Source organism: Ochotona princeps, chromosome 19 (assembly GCF_030435755.1).
Source record: "Ochotona princeps isolate mOchPri1 chromosome 19, mOchPri1.hap1, whole genome shotgun sequence".
Lineage (NCBI taxonomy): Eukaryota > Metazoa > Chordata > Mammalia > Lagomorpha > Ochotonidae > Ochotona > Ochotona princeps.
Genome location: NC_080850.1, coordinates 20,548,631 through 20,553,743, shown reverse-complemented (window position 1 = coordinate 20,553,743; position 5,113 = coordinate 20,548,631). Strand labels below are relative to the sequence as shown.

General features: G+C 43.0%; 1 non-coding gene across 1 annotated transcript; it reads right to left on the bottom strand.

Annotated features, from left to right (window-relative positions):
• Positions 1–4,323: 4,323 nt before the first annotated feature.
• On the bottom strand, positions 4,324–4,430 carry LOC118760158 (U6 spliceosomal RNA). The gene has a single exon (XR_004996613.1). It is a non-coding gene; the product is annotated as a U6 spliceosomal RNA (small nuclear RNA).
• Positions 4,431–5,113: the final 683 nt, after the last annotated feature.

Sequence of the window (5,113 nt, the reverse complement as noted above, 5' to 3'; positions counted from 1 at the left end):
GCCTTCAGGAGCTCTAGGTACTCTATTAGTAATTGAACATCTGCCAAAACGAATCTGAATTTTCTTCAGAGGAGAATATGTATTTGAAATGATATTTCCCAAATATCAGGATATAAAAAATTAAATATAAAAATAGGAGCAGTAACTGGAAGAAATGACAAGTAATCAAACATTAATAAATCAACAGAAAAAGATGCACAGATTACCTTGTATTACTGAGGGTTCTCCAGAGAAACAGAATCAATGAGTAACACAGATATACAGAAAGGAATGAACTCAAGTGAGTATGGAAACTGTCAAGTCTAAAAAGCCATACTCTTAGCAAAGAGCAGAACCAAATGGCTGCAGTCCAGTCTGAGGAGCCGGAGAGCTGGTGAGATAGTTCTAGACCCAAGGCCCACTGGCCCAGAATAACCAACGTTTGGGTTCAAGTGCAGAAGCAGGAAAAAGCTAATGTCTCGTCCAAGCACCAAAAGTACTACAGTTCTCTCTTGCTCAGAGAAGCATCAGTGTTTTCATTCTATTCTGAACTTCAGCTGACTGGATGAGGACCAACCACAAGAGGGAGATAAGCTGGTATATTCATTATATTGATTTGGATGTTGATCCTATCCAAAACACTCTCCTCTGGAAATATCCTAAATAATGTTTGAGAAAATATCTGGGTATCCAGAGTGGAGCAGGGGGACAGGAGGAGGCTTGTATCCCAACCCTGAAGACTCCCAAAGCCTCACCAAGGACTATCAGTATGACCACCGAGGACTACATCCCTACTGCCAAGGAGACCACGGGGGAAAAGGAGTGCCTTCAGAGGCCAAGAACTCTGAGGTCACCCACCGCCATTTGGACCTACAACGTGCGATGGAAGAAGCCCAATTCCTGCCTTACAGGATCCAGGGTCATCGGAACGACAACCAGGATTCCTTGGCAGTCCACAGAAACAGAAGAACAGTAAACTTCCTTCGGAACTAGGGAGAGGAGCTTTCTCTGGCCCTTGCCTGCTTCCAATCCTCTTTTGTAAGGACCATCAGGATTGCTCCAGAAACCCCTCATAACAAACAAACATATCAACAAACAAACTAGAATAGATAGACAGAGAACAACTAGGAAAGCTTAGAAACAGACAGGAAGCGGCCAGCCGGGATGCACTTATAACTCACTGGGTGGGACACAAAGATCAGTTACTCCTCTCTGGGGTGTTGAAGATTTCTCTGCACACCCCTCCCAAAAACGTTCACCTAAACTGTTGACATTTGTCCTGTTAAAGTTATAGAGTTAGACTACCCGAAAAACAACCAGATTCAGCAAAATCATGCTTCAATGCTATAAAATGCTAAATGTTAACATTGAAATAGACAAGAGACAGCTGAATAGCAATCTATAGCCATTTTAAGGTATACAGAACATGGTTGAATATAAACCAAAATTGAAATGTCTATGAGGAAGTCACAGGTTGTGGTCGAGAACATGCATTTCCCTAGTAACATCTTGGTTAATCAATACCATGTCAATTAATGCCATAATGTTGTAAATGGTTGTAAATATTATGTTGGGTTTTTTACTTGATTGGGATGATACTCTGCAGGTTTTACCTTCAGACCAGAGATGGTCTCACCAAGAAGCCATTGAACTTACCAGGACAATAAGATGCTGGACTTTATGATTGGTCAAAACCTCCAATGAAAGAATGTCAACTGAATTTGAACTATGGAAATGCAACAAGGTGGAGCAATCCACCGTGGGGGGGGGGGGGTCTGGGGACGGGCGGGGGGGAATTCCAGTGCATAAAAAAAAAAATGTGTCACATAATGCAATGAAATTAATAAAAAAAAAAAATATCTGGGCATCCTATGGCCTAGTCAAGTTGTTATATAGAAATAATTATCACAGATCCAGAAAACAAGTATATAGCAGATTAGAAATTATTTTTAAAATATTGCTTCTTAGCCTTTTGCTAAGATCAAATGTAGAAAATATTTTTAAATAACTGATATACATTTTTTTTAAACCTAAATGATAATATAGCCAAGTGGAGACTTGGGTAATTTTAGGGCATAGTAAATGCTTTTTAAAAATGGGTGAACCAGGTTGAATTACAGCACCCATCTGCATATGTGTGAGCCAAGTCTAGGAGTGGGCTGAGCTAGGCCAGTCCACAGCACACACCAGCACCAGCAAGAGCCAGGATTGAGTGCAGGTCAGGCCAGCGAGGAATGCAACACCAGTTTATGTGAGGGCTGGGGGTGGGCCAGGCTGAGTTAAACTGCTGCAGTCGCCAGCAATAGCTGGGACAGAGGGTGGGCCAAGATAGACCAAGCTGTAGCACCTGATGGCAAATGCCAATGCCGAGGGCAGGCCATCTTAGACTGAGCCACAGCACCCATCAGCATAGACAAGACTCAGGACTGGGACCAGGTCTGGTAGGGAAATTTGGGGACTCCTTTGCTGGGCTGCTGCTTTCATGGTAAACATGACTGAGGAAGGCTGGTCTGGATGCAGACAAGACTAGGCTAGATTGCCACACCCACTAGCAAGTGCCAGGACTGGGTGCTAGTCATGTTTGGCTGGGCAATCTGGAGCTTGGAACAGGCCTGGTAAGGAAACAATGGATATTCTCCTGCTGGGCTACAGCTCCTGCTGGTGATCATGAAAGCCAGTGGCAGGCCAGACTGGCCATGGTAGCAATATGTCTGGTCTGGGGGTGGGTCAGACTATGCTAAACTGCAGCATACACAGGTGTGCACAAGAGTCAGATGGGATACAGGACAGACCAGACTAGGCTGCAGCATATGCCAGTACACATGAAAACTGGGGCTGGGATGGGCCTGGTGAAGGTTATTGAGGGGCCATCCTAACTAGGCTGTAGCATCCATTGCTGTGTGTGAAAACCAGGCCTGTGGTAGGATGGGCTAGCTAGCATGCAGCATCTATCAGTTCACGTGAATTGACCAGGCAGCTTCATCCACCAGTATATGTGTTGGCTGGCACAAGTGATAACTCAAACTTGACCTAGAGCTGGCTGGTACACGTAAGAGTCAAGTCTGAGGTAACCCCAGGTGAGGTTTCTTGGGAGGACTCCCCAGTAATACTAATGGACTCAGACCCTGGCCACAGATAAAATCCCAGGATATATGGTCCAACCTTGGAGCACATGTATTAGGACTGGGCCTCTTTAGTTGCTGATGTCTGTGCAGTGGACAGCATGCCTGGATGCACACAAGGGACATGATAGACAGCTCATCTAGGTCAACAAAGGATGTCAAGTGCCTTGTTAGAGAATGGAAAGCAGAACAGGTTGGACCATTCTCATGGGCAAGATTTACAAAATATTCCTGGGCCTGGGGGTGCACCAAGGTGGGCCTTGTCAGGCAACAGACCTGAAAAAGATTTTCTGAACCCTGGTGCAACAAAGCCAATGACATCTTAGAACTATCAAAATCACTCAAATAACACCCTCGGAACACTTTTCCCCACATCAGGGTCTCTAAGGCATCACCAAAGGACCATGCGTTATCCTTAGGTTCTGAAGTGGTTTCACCACAAAGAGTGGCTCCGTCCCCTTCCCTAACAGTGGACACAGGAGAAAAAAATGAAACATTTGTCCCACCCACCTTCCTCCATACCTCATCCCTCCCTACCATTATCAGAGACCCACATGGGCATGCATCCCTCTCAACTATGTAAACAGTATTAAAAATTAAATTTAAAAATGTTTTAAAGAGGGTGAAATACAATTCCCACAACAGTAAACATACAAAAAGATTTATTTAAATGATATTAATACATTAGACATACAGCAGAAAAGATTACAAATTTTACATTCATTAGACATCTACCAAAAGAAAGCACAAAAAGCATATTTTTAAAAACTTGATTGGTATGAAATCATAGACAATCAAATACACATGGTGTAACCAGAAGCTTAAAAGAGTAGTGAGAATGAGGCAGCAAAAAAACTGATAAAATAACACTTGAGATTTTTCTCCAAGTTAATCTAAATACACCAAATACTCATGAACTGTGGCAAAACCAAGAATTTTTTTATTTATTATTTTTAATTCATTAATTACATTGTATTATGTGACACAGTTTCATAGGTACTTGGATTCTCCCCACCCCTCCCCAAACCCTCCCACCATGGTGGATTCCTCCACCTTGTTGCATAACCACAGCTCAAGTTCAGTTGAGGTTCCCCCATTGCAAGCATATACCAATCTTATTGTCCAGTCAAGTTCCACGGCTTCTTAGGTATACCCTCTCTGGTCTGAAGACAGAGCCAGCAGAGTATCATCCCAATCAATTAAAAGCTCCAACATACCATCAAAAAATATGGAACGCTTCACGAATTTGCGTGTCATCCTTGCGCAGGGGCCATGCTAATCTTCTCTGTATCGTTCCAATTTTAGTATATGTGCTGCCGAAGCGAGCACAAACCAAGAATTTTTTGAAAAACATTTACACACTTACTTGAAAAGCAGAGACAGGAGACACAGAGAGGTGGGGAGTGGAGGTGGAGATACAGATTGTCCATCAATTTGCTCATTCTCCAAATTCTCCACAACAGCTAAGACAGGGCCAAGCTGAAGCCAAAAGCCATGGATTCCAGATGGGTCTCCCAGATAGACATCAGGGGTCCAAGCATGTGGAACACTAGCAGAAATCTGGATCAGAAGCAGAGCAGCTGGAATCCAAACTGGCGCTCCAATAAAAGATGCCAGTATCTTCAGAGGCAACTTAACCCGATGTGCCACAACACCAGCCCCAAGCAAGAGAGTTGTTCCCCCACTGCAATTCTATGTACATCACATACAAACATATGGAGACTACTAAGAACTAATCTTTAGGGGAGCTAGGAGAAAAGGACACGTAAAATACAAGAAAGTTAAGAGAAATGATGGTTGACTTCTCACAGCAATATAGTGACAAGCATCTGCTGAGAAAACATCCTGACAGTGCTGGAAAAGAAAATCCATGAACCAAGAAACTTAGACACTACTAAAAAAAAGTTTCTTGAAAATGAAACAAAATGTAAATGGTTTCTGATCCATGAAAAGACTGAATCTGAAAAACTGGCACACTCAGGTTCAAAGAAAAGCAAGAAGTTCCTCAAACT